General features: G+C 40.2%; 1 long non-coding RNA gene across 1 annotated transcript in view; it reads right to left on the bottom strand.

Moving 5' to 3' along the window:
• Positions 1–1,378: 1,378 nt before the first annotated feature.
• LOC118972389 (uncharacterized) overlaps positions 1,379–25,811 on the bottom strand; it is a 28,216-nt gene continuing 3,783 nt past the window's right edge. Inside the window, exons 2-4 of the long non-coding RNA XR_005061339.2 lie at positions 5,741–5,978; positions 4,615–4,700; positions 1,379–1,454 (exon numbers count right to left, since the gene is read on the bottom strand). This is a non-coding gene — a long non-coding RNA (uncharacterized lncRNA). The remainder of the gene's footprint in view (positions 1,455–4,614; positions 4,701–5,740; positions 5,979–25,811) is intronic.

Genomic DNA, 25,811 nt, shown 5'->3' on the forward strand with positions numbered 1-25,811 from the left:
ACAATCAAGATATAGAAAGTATGTCGTATGTCAATAAGCCAGCCTCAGCTGTGAATCACTGTGCCAGCCATAGGCTATGCCCACCTTCAACCTCGCCACCTACTGCCAGACCCTGGTTTTACAAAGTTACAGATCTATGGAATCAGAATACCAGGAAGCATGGCCTGAGAATCTGCATTTTTGGCCAGTGATTCCCATGCACACTGAAGTTGGAGAAACACTGCAGCTAGTCTAGGGTACAACCTGGTATCCTGCATTCTTCCTGACAAGATCAAAGGGCAGGAGAGACAGGGCTAGGAAATATTTTGAAAGGCCTCCAACAGTCAAGGGGAGTGGATCAGATTATTCGCAACACTTTGGTGCCAAGAAATCTGGAACTTCTAAAGCTCTGGGCTAATGCATCCTGCATTAGTTATTTAGCACACAGGAAATCCCTCCACCCACAGTGCCAGTGGCACAAGAAGTCTTGGCATCCTTAAGTAAAACAAAGTTGGGATTTTTTTCAGGTTACCCAGGGACTTCAGATTGTTTACTTTGTTAAAGTAAGCAAAAGGATTATACTTTCTCTTCTTTAAGGAGAATGACTGTACCTGGTAATTTTTCTTAATGACAGAAATAAAATAGTGGTTTGAGGGGAGGTATTGAGCAAATGATTCAGGAAAACGGATCTGGCAAAAGGCCATTCCTTCTTGGCAAGAGCAGAGCAGCCTGTGAGGGTGCTGATACCACATTTCCTTGCTGTGGCACAATCCCGTGTTCTTGTAGGGTTCACAGCCCCTTTGCATTCTAGATGTGGTTTGGGACATTGACTGGATCTGGATACTTTTATTTTTTAACTTTCGTTTTGAATTAATTTTAGACTCACAAGAAGTTGTAAAAATAGTCTAGTGAATTCCTGTGTGCCCTTCACCCAGCTTCCCTCCATGACAGCATCTTACATAACCAAAGTGTATTACCCAAACCAGGAAATGGGAATTTGTACAGTATCAACTACTCTACAGATATGGCCATTTTTTGTGTGGTTATTGAGGCAAGATGGCTCAGGAGCCACCCAGGAAGCATCCCATGAAACACACTGGATATGTACCCAGCCCACACCATGAAACACTTGTTGGTCTTCACACTCCATGACCATTCATAAGAGCAGCCTTAGTGCCCTGTGGAAAGTAGCAACATTTTCTTTTCCATAAGGATTAGCCATGATGTCTCTTCAAGGCAGTGATTTTCAGTTCAAGTTTTCTGAAGACTGCAAACAAGTATCAAAGAGCCAGCTGTTTATTGGTATTAAACTAGATTTCTTATGCTGCATTTTGTTTTGTGCACTTAGAATCCTTTTTATTTCTATGGCATATTAACTTTACAAAACCTTTACACATACCTTACTGTATTTGTTTCTTGCAATCAATCCAGAACATTAGGTCCATGGCATAATTCATACTTTATAGGTGAGGAAACTGTGTGTGAGAAAGGTTAAAAGACTTCTGGTGATCATCTACCTTAGTATATCTCCTTCATTGTTTCTACTCTCCAAATATTTTGTTGTTGTTTTAATTTTTTAATTATGCATATCATTTTAACAAATCAAATGGCTCTATAAGGTTTACTGTGAAAAAGAGCAGTCCACTGCCCTGGTTAATAATCTCCAGAAGAAACCATTCAAACTTTTAGCTGCAACGTTTGGTCTTTATCCTCAGCTCTCTAATAACACACACTGCTATTTCCTGATTTTTCACTTTTAGGCATTATCTACTGATTTCCTACTTTGGAAGGTGAGGATACCGTTTTTCTTTCACTGAGTTCTCCATTGCTCCTGTCTTATACTTGATCACCCTCCTCCCACTCCAGGTGGAATCATAATTCTGGGTGTATCAGTATTTGGGAATTACTTTATTGTGACTCTGTAAATACTAGTTACTGCTGAGTTGTCAGGCTATACATTATACTACGATTGCTACTGCTCAGCTTTATATTTTTCCCAGAGTTAGTAGTTGGCAAGTTTTCTCCTTTGCTTAGTTTTCTAAGCAACTTTCTTACAGCTAATGTATCTCTCTGTTTTCCCCCATGTCCCAAATCTGTCTATATGCCTGATTTTTTATCAGTTTTATCTTCTTGGCATCGTCTGTCTGTGAGTGCTGTGGCCTGTTGCTCACCGGGCTAGTTACCCTCTAGGCTCACAACAAGCCTGGATCTCCACCTGTTTCCTGGGCTTTCTCCCATAGTTCTCTTTTATTGGGTTCCCTGAATTCCATGTTTCTTTTTAGGTTTATTCACTCATTTTGGTGGAGTACTTCTTGTATCTTCCTCTAGTGTCTTCCAAGGATAGCTGGGATATATTTTTTGAGATCTTGGGTATCTGGGCATATCTTTACCCTAGTCTCATATTTAATTGATAATTTGGCTAGAGATAGAAGTCTATACATAGATATCATTTTCCTGAGGATTTTACATTATTCTATATTCTTTGCCTATGATGTGGTCATTGAGAAGTCTAGAGCCATTTTAATACCTGATTCTTCCTAAGAAATGTGTTTTTTCCTTTTTGGAATTCTTTAAGGCCCTCCTCTCACCCTCATTTAATGGTGGCAGACCTTAAGGTGTTACTATTTTCATCCATTGTGCTGGGAGCTCGGTGAACCCTTTCTATCTGAAAACTCTTGCATGTCCACTGCAGGAAATGTTCTTGAATTATTTATTTGTTATCATCTCCCTCCATTTGGTCTGTTCTCTCTCCTTTTTCAAATTCCTATAATTCATTTACTCGGCCTTCTGGATTCAGTCTCCAATTTTCTTTCTGTTTCTCTTTTACTTTCCTTCTCTATTTTTTCCAATCTCTGAGAGATTTCCTGAATGCTATCTTTCATCCCCTCTAATGAATGTTACTTTTTCATGTTCTTTATTAATTCCAAGATGCATATTTTTCCATATTGGAATCAGGATGTATTACATAAATAATGGCACATCACAATGACAAACTGTCATCCGGGCAGAAGCCAAAGCATCGTTGTTATTGCCCATCCCTTACAAACTTGTCACATCATGAGTTATGTGAATTCTTGATACCACACATGTAGATACTACATGTCAAGAAATGTAGCTGAAGAAAGGCACAATGCCAAATCCCTTGGAATAAATGAGAGAGCTTTTACAGCAACAAGGAACTGGTGCAACCAAGTTGTGCTTTCTGCAGGATTATCATTGAACCATCAGACCTCAATTTGTCAGGAACTTCCTGCTGACTTTGAACAAAATCTGCATGACATCAAGTGATGTAAAATTCACTTGTGAAAAGATGAAATTATTATTTAAGCCAAATAAAATAGTGCTGGTTTTGAAATTTGAAAAATGGATGTCAGAAGCTTAGAAAAAAACCCTAAGAGTCTACTGGAGTAATTGGCTAAGAAATGATGCATAATCTCTATTCTAATGTCACAGAGAAAAATATTAAATGGGGGAAAAAGATGTCAGTGATTCTCACTTAGGAAGGGGTCTCTGAAGATTAATGTGAAGATGTTAAGGAAGTAATACATTTTTCTTATGCACACGCACAATATGGTGATGTATAATACACCTATCTCTGGGTAATATTAAAAGTTTTTCAATAGATAAAAATAAAAATTGTGTTAAGCATTGTATCATACAATGCTTACCACTTTTTTTTCTTTTTTAATGTTATAAAAATAATGGTGTATCTTATATCTTACAGATGTTGGTATTTTTTATTTCTAAGATCTGTGTTTTTCTGAAAATATTTTTGGTGATATATTGCTCTTGTTTCATGGATAAAATATTTGTCATCTCTGTGAGGACATTAATGACTGTTTTTTTTTGAAGTTTTCATTTCTATGTAGTGTCTGGGTTTTCTCTGAATTGCTTTTTATCCCACTGATGTTTAGAACCCCATTCATGTAAGAAACTCCCCTTTAGATGTCTGATAGCCCTTGGTTCTCTATCAATACCTAAAAGTTTAGTGCTGACGAACTGTTTGGACACTCCATAGAGTTGGGTGAGCCTTGAGCTGAAGATTTGGGGAAGGAGGCCTAAGGATGCGACTCTCCTATCACCACGCCTTCCTTTACTCTCAGGCTGGTACTACCAGTTCCCCAGCTGACTGGTGCTCTTCGCAGAAAATCAGGCTTTTTTCTATGGAGAGCTAAGTCACCACTTTTTCTTCTGCTTTCTGCCCTCCAATATTTTGTTGCTGTCATCTTCCCTCCTACAGTTTATTTCTTTTGTGTGTTCCTTTGCCATAATTTTGGTTGTTTCTGGAAGGAGAAGCAATAAACGTGGGTGTTCTGTCTTTAAAAAGAATCTCTCCATATTCTCTAGCCTAATTGAAATGTTTTCAAATTAAATTATGGAATTTTCTTTAATGTTAGTACTTCTAGATGTTTCTTTTCTTTTCTTTTTCTCATTTTATTATCTCCAAACCATGATTATTTTGTTTTTTATATGCTTTGTTTAGAGCAGAGAAAATAATTTAATTTAGGAAAGGGGAGAAGGAAATGGAAAGGAACCTAACTTTAAGTGATATTTCATTTAATTCCCACAAAAACCCAGCAAGACAGACATAAGCACCCTGTTACATAGCAGAGAAAGGTCAGAGAGGTTACGTACCTGGCTCACAGTTTCATTAAGCAGATCCTGGAGTAACTCCTCTCAAACTCAGATTCTTTCTCCCCTAGCATTTCTGTCACCTTACGCTGAGGAAAGATGAGAACAATTAGAAGCACACTGTCAAATGTCTCTGGTGTCTTGGAAAAATTCCTTCTTGAATACTCTCTACATCCTTCCTTTCATTTCACAGCTTTAGCAGAACATAGTCCCTTCTTCCCACTTCCTTCAACCTGAGGCCCCTGAGGGACTTTCCCAGCTCCTACCACTCTGTGACCTCCTAACACCAACCAATCATAGGTCACCAATCTCAGCCAAGACCCTTTATTGGTGGAAATCTCTTTTGGCTTTTGTTTCCCAACTGAGAAATGTAAGTATTGATGTATAGACATTTCCAGTGATGGACACAGGTGAAATTCTGCCCTGACTGGTAAGCCTGAAAGAGAGTCATTCACTCTGATTATCAAGGTGAGCTGGGCCTGTGGGGCCTGGAGCCAGGCTGTTCTCAGGACTCAGTTGGGGTGGAGTATGACCAAAGCTGGGCCTGAGGGGCAGGGCCCAGCGGACTGAGGTCTAAATGCTGAGGGCTTAAGGGGCAATTGTTAAAGGGGATCAGTGAGATGAGACGAGGCATACTCTGAGATGGTCAGCCTGTCACTTTGTCAAACTCTGGGGTAGGAGAAAGGGCTGTTGGGTGATTAGGACTAGGAGAGGACTGACAGATAAAATACAGGGCACTCAGTTAAATTTGAATTTCAGATCAACAACCGATCATTCTTTAGTATAAGTGTGTTCCATGCAATATGTGGGACACACTTACACTAAAAAAAATTTGTTTTTAATCTGAAATTCAAATTTAATTGGATCTCATGTATTTTTATTTGCTAAACCTGTCAACCTCAAGTAGGGAGTGGATGTGAGTAGCCTTCAGAGATGCTTATTACTCCAGACTGTCTTGAAGTCTTTCTTGAAACAAAATCTTATCAGAAAGCCAATATATATAAAAAAAAAGCAATGAATCTGCTCAAGTTGAAGCAGGACTAAAGGGGTCTCTCTTCCATTAGCCCTCTATGCCATCCCCCATTTCCTGCAATGCCTTAAGGCATTGCACACAAATGTGAAAACTTACTGAAGAGCATGCATAATTTCTTCCATTTGCAAGGAGGGGTGTTTCTGGAGTTACTTCTGCAGTCCCCTTAGGAAGGTGCAACCATGTCCTTTAATGGAAATGTCAAGTGTTGACCAACTTTGAAGGTAGCTGAATCCTTGCTGGCAGGAGCCCATGGCATCATTTCCAGATGGCAGGACTCAATCTCCTGAGGAATTGGATCTCAGGTGGGCACTGCAGGTTTTCATTTGGCTTGGTCCTGGAGGGGAGCAATGTGTATGGCTTTGTAGGCTTTCTCTGGTGTTGAGGGGGTCTGACAGATGAGGCACTGAGTGGGGTGTAGGTGATACCAGTATGTAAACATGTACAGGAAGCATGGAAGTATGTACCTTCATAAATTGGCTCCATTAATGGAAAACACTATAGTCTGATTTAGGACATGATACTCATTACTTCTGACACTTACACTTTTAGAAATATTGTCTGTAGTATATGACAAAGAGTCAATATTATTTCAGTACTTAAAAGACTAGGGAAAAAATTGAACTATATTTGAAATTCCCGAGGATATAATACTACAAATTATTATAGCATATCAGTGGATTTTATAGTTCACAGGGGTATCAGTGCAGTTTTGAATAATATATTTTGAATTAAACTGACTATCGTTGATAAGGTGTTGCAGTATAAAGGATATTTGTAACAGTGAATATAATTTCTTACTGATCAAACCAGGAAAGACAAAAAGAAAGGTGCTCAATGTAAATGAAAAAAAGTGCAATGTGTATGATAAAACAGCACCAACGGGAAAGCTTTTGTCTTCTTTCCCAAGCAGAATGATCTTCAACCCAAGACTGATGCAAAGAGAGCATCTAGCTGCCTCAAATGAGAGCAGGGCTGTGTGCTCAGATAAATGACGCCCCAGAGGCCTGAAAGAACTTGCAGATGTGGTCACAGGGCTATCCGACCGCGAGGAACCCGGGGAAACAAGAGACGGCAAAAGACCGGAGATGGGCAAATGAGTTCCAGATTTTCCTCCCCAACAGGAAAGGTGACTTATGGATCTGTGCGCTGGTTATGTTTAATGCTGAGCATCAACAAAACTCCAGAATGAATGATTAAAGCGGCTTTGTGCATATTTATTAAAGCAAGTGGTGACTGTGAGGCACTCTGCTGAGTTCCCCGAAATCTGAGCTCAGGCCAGCCAACCTTATTTCTATTTTGTAGCACTTGACAGGAGGAACAGGGAAATATTGCATTCAGAAATGACATTTTAGCAAAACATTTGCCAGTAGTTTCTCATGACATCCTTGCATACAGAGAAATGTGGCCTGGCGATCCCAGGGTCCTCTGTATTCCAGTATTCCATACATGCAGCCGCCATTACAAGGCTGCAAGAGAAATGAAATGGTCATAACACAAACACTTATGAATGAGCTCATTAAAAACCTGTAACTTGTTAAAGTGAGATAGCCGCACTCAAATATCCGTCCTCTCTTGTGTTAGTTGGCTAGAGCTGCCATAACAAAATACTGCAGACTAAGGGGCTTAAACAGAAATGTATTTTTCTCATAGTTTTGGAGGCTAGAAGTCTGAAATCAAGGTGTTGGATGAGCTGGTTCCTTCTGAGGCTTCTCTCTTCTGCTTTCACATGGCCACTTTCCCCATATGTCTTCACGTGACCGTTCCTCTGTGTTTGTCTCAATCTGCTCTTCTTATAAGGACACCAGTTAGACTGGATAGGACCCACCTCTGATGATCTCTTTTTAATTTACAGAAGTATTACGTCTTTAAATACGCTATCTCCACATAGAGTGGCAATCTGAGTTATTAGGGGTTATGACTTCAACATATGAATTCTGGGGAACACAATTCAGCCCATACCATCACTTTATACCAGCATCTGTCCCAGCCCAAGGTTTTAATTTCTTTTCCTGTTGATGGCTTGTTGATTTTCTTGTGCAATAAATAATAAAAACAGGTGCTATAGTATTGAAAGCTTACTACATGTCAGCACTGTTTTATGTGCTTTACTATGTGAACTCATTTAATACTCATTAAAACCTTGTAAGGTAAGTATTATTATTAATCCATTTTACAGATGAGGAAATTGAGGCTCCAGATCCAGTGAGTAGCAGGGTAAGATTTCAACCTGGAGTATCTAGATCCAGAATTTATTTTAATAGCTATCTTATTTGCGGTAATTCAAATCAGTTGCACAGTGCAGTTATGAATCTTGCAAAAGATGTAGGATTTCAAGAAGTCTTTCAGAGAATTGCTTGAAGAAGACCCAAAATAAGAAACAAAGAAGTTTCTAGAAAGGTTGGACTTGGTAATGGAAGAAGAAAATGTTTCATGAAAACTTCAAAAAACCACAGAGTGAATTATTTGAAGATAAAAGAAGTAAAGACCTTAGGAAAATTAATGAAGCCTTGTAATATTTTTGCAGAAATGAACAGACTTTGTGATCATGATCTGAATGTCAAAAGTAAAATGAAGACTATCACATCTTGCTGTCATACAGGTTTGTCAGAAAATGTGCCCCCTCCTACTAAAGAATACAGAACTTGATCTTTTCTTTCTTTAGCCTTTGAACTGTTATATGGTTAAGTTGTAACTGAACTGTCATTAATGTTAAGGCAAAATTGATTTGAAAAATTTTGGGGTTTATTTTTTGCAATTAATTCCAATAAAACATTATTTTCAATATTTAATTTATGGTTTTCTGTTTTAAATGGTTTTGCTTTAGGTGTATTTTTCAGTATTAATTATGCTCAGCTAATGATCCTCTATATCATATCAATGGATTGAAAACCTGCATCCAAAGAGTATTAACTGGTTAGTGTCAAACTGGTGGTGTTTCTGATGATGTACCTCATAGGGTTTGTATTTTATGTTTTATATTTTAATGTTTCATTTGGTGAAGAGCTACCAGACATGCTTATTTAAAAAATGGTGGTGAAAACCTGGGAGAGATAGCTTATATGATGGATAACAGAAAAAGGTTCACAAATATTTCAGGGGCTAGAACATGAATTAAAACCATAAGAAGAATTTTAACTAGAAAAATTGCATGTAGGTTTAAAAGTATCTATTTCATTAATACTGGAGAAAGAACTGGCTAGACGGTGTAATCAAAAGCATGATTCAGATGTTTGATGCTATTCCTAGATTAAGCTAGTTAATCTTAGTTGACCATGTTCTAGCTACACTTCCCAGTGGCTTTATGGTCTTTTCTAAATACCATTATAATAAAAACACTGGTGTAAACAGGAGGGTGACTAGAATATCAAAACATTTAAAAACAATGTGCTATAGGAAATAAAGCAACTAAAAATGTTAAACCCTTAGGAAATGATACAGAGGGAATATATAGGAGCTGTTTTCACATATTTGTCCACCACTTACTATTTGGACTGGAGAGAAAGGAGTAAAGAGATATACTTTAGTTTAACATAGTAGAAGAGCCTTGTAACAATTAAAGGAGGTTAGTAAATGCCCAGGAAACACTGACCTTTCTATCCCTGGAAGTATTTAAGCAGCTGATTCACGCACAACTTGTCAGAGTTGCAGGGAAATTTCTACATCAGATGGAAGACTGGTTCCATCTAATCTGAGAAACTAAGATGAATTTACCTACTATATTGTTTTAAGTTGTATCTTTTAGAATGCTTTTAGTTAGATAAAATACTGAACTATCAACAACTTTAATGAAAGACATTCAGTTATTGCACATAACATAAAGTCAGAGGCAGGAATTTCCAGGGTTAGTTCAACAACTAAGTGATGCTATTGGCCATCCATCCATCATTCATTCCACCATATTGTTGACATTTCTCCCCAGGTTAGAGGAAACCTCATAGTCTCAAGATGCAGGCTGAAGAGTGAGGTATCACAGCCTCATGTGATCAAATTCAAAGGCAGAATGCATAGCAAAGCCACAGTGGAAAGGGAATTTATGATTATCTTTTTTTCACTGGAGAGAAAAAAAATCTTATCTAAAAGAGACTGTTCTTCTGACAGAATTCTTCTAATACTTAATTTTTTGGAGCTGGAACATATCATTGCTAGCTTCAGCAGAGGCTAGGAAAGCTACCTCAGAAGTTATCCCTTTCTGAGGGAGTCAGGCTTTGGTAAGGAAAAGAAAAGGGGACAATGGCTGTTATGTGGGCAACTAATAGTGTCTCAATACTCTAGTTCTACTCTATTAGAAATACTTCTTGGCTTTTCGATTTATCTATTTTGGAGGTAAATTTTTCATAGTAAAATGTCAGTGAAAATTTCATCTCTAAAATTTTACTCACATTTTATTATGAAAATTTTCAAAACTAAAGACTTGCACAATGAACACTTATATACCCACCACTTAGAATTCTACAACTAACATTTTACTATATTTGCTTTGTCACATATCTATCTACTTTTCCACCTATCAGCTCATTTTATTAATTTATAAATAATTTTGACTCATTTCAAAGTAAATTTCAAGCATCAGTAACTTCGTCTCTAAACACTTCAGCATGTGTGTCATTAAGTAAAGTTAAAAATATTTTTACTGTTCTTTTGTTAAAGTAAACTCTCAATTAATACCCTAAGATCAGGAATAAAACCAGGATCCTGCTTTCTCCACTCTATTCAACATGATATTTGAAGTCCTAGCCAGAACAATTAGATAAGAAAAAGAAATAAAAGACATTTCAACTAGAAAAGAAGAAGTAAAATTATCTCTGTTCACAGATGATATGATCATGCATGTAGAAATCCCTGAAGACTCTACAAAAATACTGTCAGACTGGTAAATCCGGGGATTAAAGATGGTGGCATGAGAGGTGAGATGGAGAATTCCTCCCAAAATCACAAATAGTATGAAAATATAGTTAATTGCTACAACTAACCCTAAAACAGCAACAAAAAAGAAGGCTGAACCAGACTGCATGCAGACCTCAGGAAAAGAGCAGACCTCACAAACACAGGGTAACATACGAAAGCCTTTATCAGGTGGGACCCAAGCCCTTCCCCACCCCAGCTCACCTATGGGAGGAAGAGAAACGGAGCTGGGGAGGGGGTTCAAGCCTAGAACTGCTGAACACCAAGCCCTGGAGGTCTGCTTTGGGAGCAGAAACCTACACTGTGTGGTGCTCTGGACGTTGGGGAGCTCAGACAGATGGAGTACTTGAGAGACAGATTGCAGCCATTTGTGGAGGAGGGGATCCACACCCGGCCACTCAGGGATGAAGGAAAGGCAGGCAGTCTGAGAGGCTTCCTAGCAGTGAGATGGCTGCTGAAGGAGCAGGGTTTGCACAGACCTTACTGCATGGGGGAGGAGAGAGCTGGACAAGGTTGTGTGGGCATGCTCTGCCCAGCTGGTTGGGAACTTTGAGGAGCTTCAGGTGCCCCATCCTCCTGGCTGCCTACTCAGCTCAGAGGCCCCCCACTGTGGCACACACCCTGCTGCGCCTTCCTCCTAGCTTGCCGGTTCACAAACCAGTAATCACTGTGCTGGCATCAGGCCAGGCCAGCCAAGCAATACACCTGTGTGCTTGGCCCACTGGCACTGACACTTGAGACAGGCACTGCAGAGGGAATCAGGAAGCAGAGCTTTCCTTCCCCCCAGGCACCAGCTCTGCTCCCCTATGACCCCCACCCTCACTCTAGGAGCTGAGCAGCTCCAGAGACTGGAGCTTCTGGACACTAGTGGGCACCACACAGAAATAGAAATGTCAAAGAACATGGTTCAGAACAAAATCCCACAAACCCCAGAAAAAGGGTCAAATGAAACTGAACTCACCAGTCTGCCTGAAAGAGAGTTCAAAATAAAAATCATAAACATGCTTATGGAGGTACAGAAAAATATTCAAGAACTCAGGAATGAATTTAAGGTGGAGATTCAATCATTAAGAAATACCATATCTGAAGTGAAACATATAATGGAGGAATTTAAAAGCAGATTAGATTTAGTAGAAGAGATGGTAATTGGAATAGAAATTAGAGGAGAGGAATACAAAGAAGCTGAGGCACAAAGAGAAAAAAGAATCTCTAAGAATGAAAGAATGTGGAGAGAACTGTGTGACCAATCCAAACGGAACAATATTTGTATTATAGGGGTACCAGAAGAAGAAGAGAGAGAAAAGGGGAAAGTGTCATTGAGGAGGTAATTACTGAAAACTTCCCCAATCTGGGGAAGGAGATAGTCTCTCAGGCCATGGAGGTGCACAGATCTCCCAACAAAAGGGATGAGGGAAGACAACATCAAGACATAATAATTAAAATGGCAAAAATCAAGGATAAAGACAGACTTTTAAAAGCAGCTAGAGAAAGAAAAAAGGTCTCATGCAAAGGAAAACCCATCAGGCTATCATCAGACTTCTCAACAGAAACCTTACAGACCAGAAGGGAGTGGCATGATATATTTAATGCAATGAAGCAGAAGGGCCTTGAACCAAGAATACTATACCCAGCAAGGTTATCATTTAAATTTGAAGGATGGATTAAACAATTTTCAGATACAAAACAGTTGAGAGAATTTACCTCCCACCAACTACCTCTACAGTGCAGTTTGGAGGGACTCCTATAGATGGAAGTATTCCTAAGGCTAAATAGATATCACCACAGGATAGACAAAGAGCACAGAATATGATTCATAACATACTAAGAACAGAGGAGGAAGAAAAAGGATGAAAAAAAAAAAGAAGAAGAACCTTTGGTTGTGTTTGTAATAGCACATGAAGTGAGTTAAATTAGACTGTTAGATAGTAAGGGAATTAACCTTGAACCTTTGGTAACCATAAATCTAAAGCCTGCAATGGCAGTAAGTACACAGCTGTCGATAACCACCCTAAATGTAAATGATCTGAATGCACCAATCAAAAGACATAGAGTCACTGAATGGACTAAAAAACAAGACCCATGAATATGCTGCCTACAAGAGACTCACTTCAAACCCAAAGATATACACAGACTGAAAGTAAAGGGATGGAAAAAGATATTTCATGCAACTAACAAGGAGAAAAAAGCAGGAGTTGCAGTACTTGTATCAGACAAAATAGACTGCAAAACAAAGAAAGTCACAAGAGACATAGAAGGACATTACATAATGATAATGGTCTCAGTTCAACAAGAGGATATAACCATTATAAATATATATGCACCCAACATAGGATCACCTACATATGTGAAACAAATACTAACAGAATTAAAGGGGGAAATAGAATGCAATGCATTCATTTTAGGAGACTTCAACACACCACTTATTCCAAAGGACAGATCAACCAGACAGAAAATAAGTAAAGAGACAGAGGCACTGAACAACATATTAGAACAGATGGACCTAATGGACATTTACAGAACATTCCATCCAAAAGCAACAGGATACACATACTTCTCAAGTGCACATGGAACATTTTCAAGAATAGATCATACACTAAGCCACAAAAAGTAAATTCAAAAAGATTGAAATTTTACCAACCAGCTCCTCAGATCACAAAGGTATGAAACAAGAAATAAATTACACAAAGAAAATGAAAAAGCCCACAAACACATGGAGGCTTAATAACATGCTCTTAAATAATCAATGGACCAATGACCAAATAAAAACAGAGATCAAGCAATATTTGAAGACAAATGACAACAAATTTCAACACTACAAAATCTATGGGATGCAGCAAAGGCCCTGCTAAGAGGGAAATTTATTGCAATACAGACCTACCTCAGGAAAGAAGAAGAATCCCAAATGAACAGTCTAAACTCACAATTAACAAAACTAGAAAAGGAAGAACAAATGAGGCCCAAAGTCCATAGAAGGAGAAACATAATAAAGATTAGAGCAGAAATAAATAAAATTGAGAAGAATAAAACAATAGAAAGAATCAATGAAAGCAGGAGCTGGTTCTTCAAGAAAATAAATAAAATAGATAAACCCCTAGCCAGACTAATCAAGAAAACAAGAGAGTCTACACACATAAACATAATCAGGAATAAGAAAGGAAAAATCACCATGGACACCACAGAAATACAAAGAATTATGAGAGAATACTATGAAAATGTATATGGTAACAAACTGGATAACCTAGAAGAAATGGACAACTTTCTAGAAAAATACAACCTTCCAAAGCTAACCCAGGGAGAAACAGAAAATCTGAATAGACCAATTACTAGCAAAGAAATTGAATTGGTCATCAAAAAACTACCTAAGAACAAAACCACTGGACCAGATGGTTTCACTGCTGAATATTATCAAACATTTAGTGAAGACCTAATACCCATCCCCCTTAAAGTTTTCCAAAAAGTAAAAGAGGAGGGAATACTCCCAAACTCATCCTATGAGGCCAACATCACTCTAATACCAAAACCATGCAAGGACACCACAAAAAAAAAGAAAACTACAGACCAATACCCTGATGAACATAGATGCAAAAATGCTCAACAAAATATTAGCAAACCAAATTCAAAAACACATCAAAAAGATCATCCATACTCTTGTACTCTGATTGAAATCATTTGACCATGTGTTTGAGAGCTTATTTCTGGGCTTTCTGTTTTATTCCTTTGGTCTACATGTCTTTCTTTATGCCAGTACAATATTGCTTTGATTATAATAGCTTTGTAACAAGTTTGAAATCAGAAATTTTGAGTCCTCTTTGTTCTTTTTCAAGATTGTTTTTGTTATTCAGGGTCCCTTGCAATTCTATATGAATTTTAGGAAGAATTTTTCTATTTTTGCAAAAAACACTGGAATTTTGAGAAGGATTGCATTGAATCTATAGATTTCTTCAGGTAGTATTGTCATCATAAAAAAATAATTTTCCAATTCATGATCATTGGATGTCTTCCCATTTATCTGTTTCTTCTTGAATTTCTTTCAGCAATGTTTTATAGTTTTCAATGTATAAGTTGTTTGCCTCTTTGGTATAGTTTATTCCTAACTATTTTATTCTTTCTGATGCCATTCTAAATGGGAGTGTTCCTTAATTTCTTTTATGGATTGTCTATTGTTAATGTGTAGAAATGCAGCTGATTTTTGTGTTGATTTTATATCCTGTAACTTTGCTGAATTTATTTACTAGGTCTAACAGTAATTTTTTTTACATTGTTAATGTACAATTACTTGAACAACATTATGATTACTAGACTCCCCCTATTATCAACTCCCCCCCCCACATACCCCATTACACTCACTGTCTATCAGTGTAGTAAGATGCTTAGAATGACTACTTGTCTTCTCTGTATATACTGCCTTCCCCATGTCCCCAACCCCCTATATTATGTGTGCTAATAATAAAGCCCCATTTTCCCCCTTATCTCTCCCTTCTCACCCATCCTCCCTAGTCCCTTTCCCTTTGGTAACTGTTAGTCCACTCTTGGATTCTGTGAGTCTGCTGCTGTTTTGTTCCTTCAGTTTTTTCTTTGTTCTTATACTCCAAAGATGAGTGAAATCATTTGGTATTTGTCTTTCTCCACCTGGCTTATTTCACTAAGCATAATACCCTCTAGCTCCATCCATATTGTTGTAAATGGTAGGATTTGTTTTCTTCTAATGGCTGAATAATATCCCATTGTGTATATGTACCACATCTTCTTTATCCATTCATCTTCTGATGGACACTTAGGTTGCTTCCATTTCTTGACTATTGTAAATAGTGCTGCGATAAACATAGTAGTGCATATGTCTTTTTCAAACTGGGCTGCTGCATTCTTAGGGTAAATTCCTAAGACTGGAGTTCCTGGGTCAAACGGTATTTCAATTTTGAGTTTTTTGAGGAACCTCCATACTGCTTTCCACAATGGTTGAACTCATTTACATTCCCACCAGCAATGTAGGAGGGTTCCCCTTTCTCCACATCCTCACTGACATTTGTTGTTTGTCTTTTGGATGTTGGCCATCCTAACTGGTGTGAGGTGATATCTCATTGTGGTTTTAATTTGCATTTCTCTGATGATTAGCGATATGGAGCATCTTTTCATGTGCCTGTTGGCCATCTGAATTTCCTCTTTGGAGAAGTATCTGTTCAGCAACTCTGCTCATTTTTTAATTGGCTTATTTGCTTTTTGTTTGTTGAGGTGTGTGAGCTCTTCGTATATTTTGGATGTCAACTCCTTATTGGATCTGTCATTTATGAAAATATTCTCCCATATTGTAGGATGTCTTTTTGTTCTGACTGATGGTTTCCTTTGCTGTACAGAAGCTTTTCAGTTTGATATAGCCCCACTCATTCATTTCTGCTTTTGTTTCCCTTGCCCAAGGAGATATATTCATGAAGAAGTTGGTCATGTTTATGTCCAAGAGAATTTTGCCTGTATTTTTTTCTAAGAGTTTTATGGTTCCATCACTTACATTCAGGTCTTTGATCCATTTTGAGTTTACTTTTGTGTATGGGGTTATACAATAATCCAGTTTCATTCTCTTACATGTAGCTGTCCAGTTTTGCCAACACCAGCTGTTCAAGAGGCTGTCATTTCCCCATTATATGTCTATGGCTCCTTTATCATATATTAATTGACCATATATGTTTGGGTTTATATCTGGACTCTCTATCCTGTTCCACTGGTCTGTGGGTCTGTTCTTGTGCCAGTACCAAATTGTCTTGATTACTGTGGCTTTGTAGTAGAGCTTGAAGTCAGGGAGTGTAATACCCCCTGCTTTATTCTTCCTTCTCAGGATTGCTTTGGCTATTTGGGGTCTTTTGTGGTTCCATATGAATTTTACAACTATTTGCTCTAGTTTGTTGAAGAATGCTGTTGGTATTTCGATAGGGATTGCATTGAATCTGTAGATTGAATCTGTTGGTATTTTGATAGGGATTGCATTGAATCTGTCCATTTTGACAATATTAATTCTTCCTAGCCAAGAGCATGGTGTGAATTTCCATTTATTAGTGTCCTCTTTAATTTATTTTAAGAATGTCCCATAGTTTTCAGGGTATAGGTCTTTCACTTCCTTGGTTAGGTTTATTCTTAGGTATTTTATTCTTTTTGATGCAATTGTGAATGGAATTGTTTTCCTGATTTCTCTTCCTGCTAGTTTATCATTAGTGTATAGGAAGGCAACAGACTTCTGTGTATTAATTTTGTATCCTTCAACTTTACTGAATTCACATATTAGATCTAGCAGTTTTGGAGTGGATTCTTTAGGGTTTTTTATGTACAATATCATGTCATCTGCAAACAGGGACAATTTGACTTCTTCCTTGCCAATCTGGATGCCTTTTATTTCTTTGTGTTGTACAAGATTATTCAGTGAAGAAACAATAGTCTTTCAATAAATCACACTGAGCAAATTGGATATTCACATCAAAAGAATGAAGTTGGACACTTATCTGACAACATACACACCCAAAAAAATAAAAATGGGTCAAAGATATAAATTTAAGAGCTAAAAATATATAACTCTTAGTAAAAAAATAGGGACATAGGGGGAAAGTTTCATGACATTGGATTTGATAATGATCTCTTGGAAATGACTCCAAAAGTTCAAGCAACAAAAGAAAAAAATAGATAAATTGGGTTTCATCAAAATTAAAACTCTATGTATTGAAGGACACTATTGAAAGAGTAAAAAGGCAACCCATAGAATGGGAGAAAATACTTGCAAATAATGTATCTGATAGGGGATTAATATCCAGACTATATACAGAATTCCTATAATTCAACAACTACAGAAAAAAGAAACTATCCAATTAAAACTGAAAAATTGATATGAATAGGTTTCTCTAGAAAAGAGACACAAGTGGCCAATAAGCACATGAAAAGATGCTCAACAGCACTAATCATTGGAAAAATGCATATCAAAACCATAATGAGGTACCACTTCACACCTATTAGAGTGGCTAGTACAAAAAACAACAGAACAATTGTTGGCAATGTAGAGAAATTGAAACCCTTGTGCATTGGGGGTCAGAATGTAAAACTGTAGAGCTGCTGTGAAAAATAGTATGGCAGTTTCTCAAAATTGAACATAGAATTACCATACGATCCAGCAATTCCACTTCTAGATATATAATGAAAAAATTGAAAGCAGGGACTTGAACAGGTATTTGTACATTAGTATTCACAGCAGCATTATTCACAATACCCAAAAGATGGAAACAACTTAAATGTCCATCGATGAATAAATAGATATACAAAATGTGATATTTAAGTACAATGGAATACTCAGTCTTACAACGAAATGAATTTCTGATACATGCCACAACATGGATGAACCTTACAAATATTATGTTAAGTGAAATAAGCCAGACCTAAATGGAAAAATATTGGATGATTCTATTTACATGAGGACCTAGAATAGTGTCAAAATCATAGAGACAGAGGGTGCAATGGCGGGTAACAGGGTCTGACAAGAGAGGGTGATGGGAAGCACTGTTAATGAGAAAGGAGTTTCAACTGGGGATGATGAAAAAATTCTGGAGACAGAGGGTGGTGATTTCTGAACAAAAATATGAATATGCTCAATGCCACTGAACCATATACTTAAAAATGATTTAAATGGCACACTTTATATTATGTATATTTTACCACAATAAAAAAAAATCAGCAAATTGCACAAATCTTAAGAGCACATTCAGTGAAGTCTGGCAATTGTATAAATCTGTATTACAGAACTTAGATACAGAATACATCTCACTCCTGCTTCTTCCCAGTCAATCCTTGCCTCCCACCCCCACAGACAGCCACTCTTCTAATTTTGTTCCACCATAGATTAGTTTTGCCCATTCTTGAATTTCATTTAAATGGAATTGTACAATATGTGCAAGGCTTCCTACACCCTGCATAGTTGTTTTTTGAGTTTCATCCATATAATTAAGTATATCAGTAATTCATTGCTTTTTATTGTTTAGTAGAGTATCCTTGAATGAATACACCACAAGTTGTGTAGCCAGTCCCACACTGATGGAGCCTGGCTGCTTCCAGTTTGGAATTATGGGTAAAGCTGTTGTACACATTCTTGCACAAGGCTTTGTGTGGAGATATGTTTTCAGTTCTCTTGGGCAGTGGAGTGGAATTGCTGGGTCATAGGGGAGGTGTATGTTTAGTTTATAAAGAAACTTCCAGACCTGTTCCCAAAGTAATTGCAGTAAATGTTTCTTTCAAAATTTAGTGATTTTTTTTCTTCAGTTGTGTAAGGTGAGTTTTTTTAATGGTCATCATCTGCCAGCCCGTGCCTGCTGTGTCCTGGTAAGTGTTAGACCCCTTGCCAGGGAAAGAAGCCACTGGTGCCATGGGAAGTGAAGTTTGGGTGCAGCCCCCTCACAAAAGGTGGATTTCTGGCCACAAAAGTTCATTGCCCAGGTGACTCCAGACATCTTCCCAGGCTCGTTTCACAGAGCCTTGCTGGGTGCCCCTCATCTTCCTTTTATTTGGCTGAATTACCTTTATAGCAGCACTTTTCTGCTCAAAGTCACAGGTTCTAAAGGATTCAAGGAAACCCTTTTCATAATGAATGAGATATCAGACGCAACCCTGTGTATCATAAGGTTCTACTTGACCCTTGAGAACAAGGAAAAGGACATTTTTATTTTTCAGCTTTAAATTTTAAAATGAAATATACTCTGAAACTCTAGTCTGTATGACTGACATTTTCCGGCCCACTGGAGCACATGCAGTGGGGAATTTGGGGGCAACTGAGATACAGTGAGATTTTTCACTCTTAGTAAGACTGTTAACCAGTTTACAAGAGGGCTTCCTGCTCACAGCTATTCAGTGAGGCAAAGGGTCTTCGTGCATGTACAACTTAGGAGCATTTCTAGAGAAAAGGCCACAATAAGATGAGACACTGGGGAGGGCATTGCAACAGAGTATTTTCCAAGGCTTCCTGCTACTTGAGGTGACAGATATTATTGTAGGCAAAAACCATCTTATGGAAGTGCATCCATTAAAGTGAAGCTCAGGAAAAGCTCAAAATATCAATAGCTTAAACAAGGCAGAAGTTTCTTTCTCTCTCACATAGGAGTCCAGAGAACAGCAGCCAGGAGCTACAGGAGCTCCATGATGGCATCCACGCTCCTTCCAACAGAGAAAAGAAGGCCAGGATCGCTCTTCTCCCTTTCAGAGCTCCAGGGGAGAGAACCGAGCTTACTCCGGCTTTTCCATGCTTTTATCCTAAGCCAGACGGTAAGCACAGGTAGAGTTGGAAAAGAACATAGGGAAGTTGGCAATTACCTAGTGAGTTTAAGCTGGCTAGAGAGCTACCCTAGATCTGCTTTGGGAACTAATTTACCTTGGTTAGTTATCTATATTGACTCAAAAGGAAAACAAAGTTCTTCCCTTTCGTTTTGAACACTGATACTAAGCTAGAGCAATCCAAACATCTCTTTGTTCCTTTAAAGTTTTCACCATCTATAACTCTTCCTGTCATGAACAAGTGCAGTCATGCATATTGTTAAATGCTTCAAATTACTTGAGGAAAAGTGTGCTTTAAGGCCAAACATTTTTATAATAATAATAATATTTTTCGTTATTATTAATGTCACTTTTAAAGGCAATCCAATTTTTCTAACTTGAAGTCTTTCATTTGTAATTCAATAAATTTTTAAAAGGCTATTAGAACTATACTCTCGCAAGATGTGAAATTTTGAGACAAAGGTTTTAAGTTTAGATTCACTAGAACTTTGCTTATACAATTCAACTGTATTTGGCTGTGCCTCGCCATATTTAAGTAGCCATTGTTTTCTCTTACTCATGGAATATAGTACGAAATAATCAAGAGGTACAGAATCTCTACCAATGCCAGCCACCTACTAAAGGATCTTGTTATTTGGAGTTAAATAATCCAAGTACAAAATAATAAATGTGGGTAAGAGAAGAATTACTACTTGCCCAACAGACAGTCATGGGTTAGCAATCTATGTACTTTTTTGATGGATGCATTGGGAATGCTGGGATTACTCATATCAAGCCAGTGGGCGCTGTGATTGTGTGGAAGGCTTTTAATACCTGGGAAATGGCCCCCAAAGAAGTAATTTTACAATTCTCTGAACCTGCTTAGTCAGAAGTGGAAAGTTTATGAATCTAGTTTCTTACTCCCTTCCCACTTGGAGTGTGAATATGCTTGTGTCATGACTCAAAAGAGGTTAATTTTCTTTTAAAAGGAGGCTGGTGAGCAAGGGCTTGGATGTGCCTGCCTTTGAATAACTGCCCCTTTGGTAATAATGAATGCCACTATTATTTAATATGGTGAGATTTTTTTGTTTGTTTGTTTGTTTGGCCTAAGGTTCAGTCCTTTTCACTTTATGATGATTATTCAGTAGTAAAGCTGGAGCCATTTCGTCCCTCAGCCGAAATTAGCCAAGTCATGATATTCTTTTCTTTGGCCTTTATCTTTATTATTATCCATTCTGAAGGGTCCCTACCAGTAAGATGGCAAACTTCCGGCTTCTCTTCGGGGTCCTCAGTTCCCGCCGGCGCCACCTGAAGCCCAATCACCTCTCGCCCCCCTCCCAATCCCAGCACCTAGCCAACAGCCACCAGCCCCGTAGAAGTGACACCTCAATCAATTCATGCCCCTTCCTATATAACCCAGCACCTTTCCCTAATAAAGCGGAACTCTCCGGTGAATTGCTGCTATGTGTCGCTCCTTTCCTTTCATTGGTGCTGAAACCTGGGAGACGGGACACCCCAACTGGGCCCCGTCTTCCCCCCGACACCAGCAGCAGTTTGCCTTCGTCCTCTTTTTCCGGCGCTGGCTCATCACACTCACCACTCCTCTCTGGCCTTTAGGTAAATTTGCCCTCCAGAGTGGGCCACTCCTCCCTGAGCTATCGCAGTGCCATTGACCGTGATCGTCCGGCAAGGCCCTGACGCTCGGGGATGAGGAGGGAACTCTCCCCGCCTCAGGCCTTCACAGCTGCGGCGGACCCTCAGGCCCCTCCTCCGACAGTCATAAATCCCCGCCTCAGGCCTTCACGGCTGCGGCCAACTCTCAGGCACCCCCCTCCAACAGCCATAAATGAGGTGACTCCTTTGTGGATGAGAACGCTCCCTTTTCCCCCCCCTCCTCCTTCTGCTCCGTCCGCCGAAAACGCCTAGCACTAGGTACCTCAAGACTCCGGCACTCTGCCTTCTTAGGGAAGTCTGGGTGACGACCCACACTTCCTAAGAAATTCTGGCTCGTATACGAGTTTCCGCAGACCACCAAGGATCATCAGGGACGCCCTTTGTCTCCTTGTGGTCTACTTCCAGTCCGAGGATCTCCGTTCGTCTTCCCCTGTTTGTCTCCTTCTCTGTCCTTTAGCCATGGGAGCCTCCTCATCCCTCCCTGAAAGTTCACCTCTTTAATGCCTGCTTAAGCATCTGGCTACCCTCTCCCTGACGCCTAATATAAAACCAAAACTTCTCCGTAAATATTGCTCCCAAGATTGGCAGACATACCCCTAGACAATAACAACCAATGGCCCGCAGGGGGAACTCTTGATCCTAACATCACTCGCGATCTTTTTAACTACTGCCAGCACCTGAAAAAATGGAAGGAGATTCCCTATATCGAAGCTTTCCGCCTCCTCCTCTCCCTGTCCCCTCCCAAGTTCTCCTAGCCTGCAAGCCGCGCCCCCGCAGAAGCCTCCCGTTCACTCCCCTTCTTCTCCTACAACAGCCCTTCTCCCTTCCTCCCCAACCATCTCCTCCCCCATCTCACCTCCTCCACCTTCATACCCTGCAGATTAAGCCTGAGCCTTTCAGCCCCCCTTTAACTAGGTCCCAGGAGCCTCCTGCGTCTTTGCCCTCATCACCTGTTTCTCCCCTGTTAGGGACTGCCTTTGTCTTCTCACATGTTTGTAGGGAGAATGGGAAAGCACCTTCCCTCATGTCTGAACGCAGCATGGGAAAGCACAAGCTAGAGAACAACCGGTGCAGTCCTTAGAAGTTATCTGTCCACAAAAACATATCTTGCCAAGACTCCTCACTCTGAAAATAGGGAGACCTTGAAGATGTGTAGAAACACCGCCCCTGCTTCTAAATATGCCCTTCCCCCACTTGCAGATGTGGCAGGAATGGAGAACAAAGAACATTCTGTTTACGCATTCCATAAGCAATTAACTAGAGCCCTGCTGCAGCTCAGTTAGTAGAGCATGGGACTCTTAATTCAGAGTCATAAGTTCAAGCCCAACTAGAGCAGCAGAAGTAAGCAGCTAAGCTGCTAGCTGGCAACATGTGGGTCCGATTCTATCTTTCTTTATTTTCTTTGCCCCCCTTCTGCACTTCAGGACCTGCTCGACTAGGCACGGCTAGACCGCGTCACTCCCCCACAGACTGAGCCAGAACCCTTCAGTCCCCCTCAGACTCAGTCCCGAGAGCCTCCCAAAATTATTGCCCCCCTCTGGGAAGTAGCAGGATCCGAAGGCATCGTGCGCGTTCACGTCCCTTTCTCCTTAAGAGATTTAGCCCAACTAGAGAAACGCCTAAGTTCCTTTTCCACTGATACCATGACATACATCAGGGAGTTTCAATAGACCCTCCAGTCTTACAGCCTCACACATCATGACATTTTCATGCTCCTGGCCAATACTCTCCTCCCTGAAGAGCGTAGACGAGTTTGAGACTTCGCCCAAACGCAGGCTACCGAAACCCACAGGACTGACCCCACCTATCCCCCTGGCCCCACTGCTGTCCCCGAACAAGACCCACACTGAGATTATAACACCGCCATGAGTCTCCGCTCTCGAGATATTTTTGCCTCCTGCTTAATAGCAGGTCTGAAAAAGGCAACTTGTAAAGTAGTCAATTTTCAAAAGCTCCAAGACATGATTCAAAAGAGAGACGAAATCCCCTCTGAGTTCTTAGACAGACTCACTCAAGCCCTATTACAGTATACCAGCCTGGACCCAGAAACACCTGAAGGAAGACATGTCCTTATGACATACTTCCTAGCTCAAGGCTACCCCGACATTAAAGCTAAACTCAAAAAGTTAGAACAGGGCCCCGCTACCCCACAGACTGAGATCCTAACAGTGGCCTTTAAAGTCTTCCATAAGAGGGAAGAGGAGAAAGAACGCCGTAAACAAAAGGCTGATCAGGCCAATTTCCAAACGTTGGCCCAGCTGATAAAACCACAACCTGAGCGCCCCTCTACAAACAAGCCCCCCCCCCCCAGGAGCTTGTTTCAAGTGTGGAAAAGAGGGACATTGGTCAAGGGCGTGCCCCTCCCCCAGATCTCCTACCACCCCATGCCCCAGATGCCACAAAAAGGGCCACTGGGGGTCTGATTGCCCAACCACCCGAAGGGGAGGCTGGATGAACAACCCCCATCCTAAGCCCGCCATAGTGGGGCTGGCAGAAGAAGATTGATGGGGCCCAGGGGCTTCTCGCCCGACCATTTCCATCACCAAACAGGAGCCCAGGGTTACTTTAATAGTAGACGGTCGCCCCATCTCCTTCCTCCTAGACACAGGAGCCACCTTCTCAGTCTTGCGAGAATACCGGAGCCCTACCATCCCTGCCATTACTCCTATAGTCAGGGTAAGAGGTAAACAGATTTTCCCATTAAACCCCCCCCACATTATGCACAATCCAAGACAATCACATACCTTACTCCCACTCCTTCCTGGTTATGCCCCAGTGTCCCATCCCTTTACTAATATGGGACATCCTTTCCCTCCTCCATGTTTCCATAACTATATCCACTCCCACAGCCCCCAGTACTCCCTTTCTGATAGCCCTCATAGCCAACGACATCCCTCTACCAAATGAAAGCTCCGGTTCTGCCCTCATACACCCTGTAAATCCCCAAGTTTAGGACATTACAAGCCCCTCCGTAGCCCTATGTCCCCCTGCCTCTATCAAATTACGTGACCCCTCTCAGTATATCTGTCAGGCCCAATACCCCCTAACCACTTCAGCCCTCATAAGCCTCCAACCCATCATTCAAGATCTCTTAAACAAAAATTACCTCAGACCCACTCACTCCCCATTTAATACCCCCATATTAGCTGTTAAAAAACCAACAGATCTTTCTGCCTTGTCCAAGACCTTCACCTCATCAACATAGCCGTTGTTCCTATCCATCCCTTAGTTCCAAATCCATACAGCCTTTTATCGCAGATCCCTGCCTCAGCATCCCACTTCTCAGTCCTAGATCTCAAAGACCCATTTTTCTATCCCTCTAGACCCCTGCTCCCATGATTTTTTCATCTTCACCTGGACGGACCCATACACAAGACATTCTAAACAACTCACTTGGACAGTTTTGCCACAAAGCTTCCGAGATAGTCCCCATATTTTTAGACAAGTCCTAGCTCAGGACCTCAAACAGTTTCATCATGATCACTCCAAGTCCCCCTTATAATACATAGACAATCTTCTACTCTGCAGTCTCTCGTGAGAACAGTCTCAACTTGACACTGCCTCCCTACTTAACCTTCTAGCGTCCAGAAGTTACCGAGTATCCCCCGTCAAAGCTCAAATCTCTTCCCCTCCTGTCACTTACCTCAGATTCCTTCTATCTCAACAAAGAAAGTCCATTACCTTAGACAGAAAATGGCTCCTCTCTGACCTGCCCATTCCCAAAACCAAGACAGAAATCCTTTCCTTTCTAATCCTGGGTAGATATTTTAGAGCGTAAATCCCTAACTTCTCCCTGCTCTCTGTTGGCAAGACCCCTATACGACCTCAGCAAGAGCCCCCCCCTAAAAAAACCATTATCCTCCTTACCCCGACACTCCTTCATTAAGCTCCGTCAAGCCCTTGTAGAAGCCCCAGCTCTCCATCTTCCTGATTTGTCGAAGCCCTTCTCATTATACATTCATGAGAGGTCCAGTCAAGCTCTAAGAGTCCTAGGCCAATATTATGGCCCATCCTTTGCCCCAGTAGCTTATCTCTCCAAGCAATTAGACCCCACAGTTCGGGGATGAGCCCCCTGCCTACGAGCATTAGCCGCTAGACAGCTCTTGCAGAAAGAAGCTCATAAACTGACATTCAGGGCACCCCTTACCATTCTGTCCCTACATCACCTAAAAGATCTCTTAACCTACAAAAGTTTACAGACTCTCCCTCCCTCCAGACTTCTGACCTTACTGTCCTCTTTCCTCCAAAATCCCATTCACCCCCTTTGCCATCCATACCCGAATCATGACTTTTCCCTCCTTTACTGCTCTCTTGTTTTTTTCCT

The sequence above is a fragment of the Manis javanica genome, chromosome 9, assembly GCF_040802235.1.
Source record: "Manis javanica isolate MJ-LG chromosome 9, MJ_LKY, whole genome shotgun sequence".
In the NCBI taxonomy this organism is placed as follows: Eukaryota; Metazoa; Chordata; class Mammalia; order Pholidota; family Manidae; genus Manis; species Manis javanica.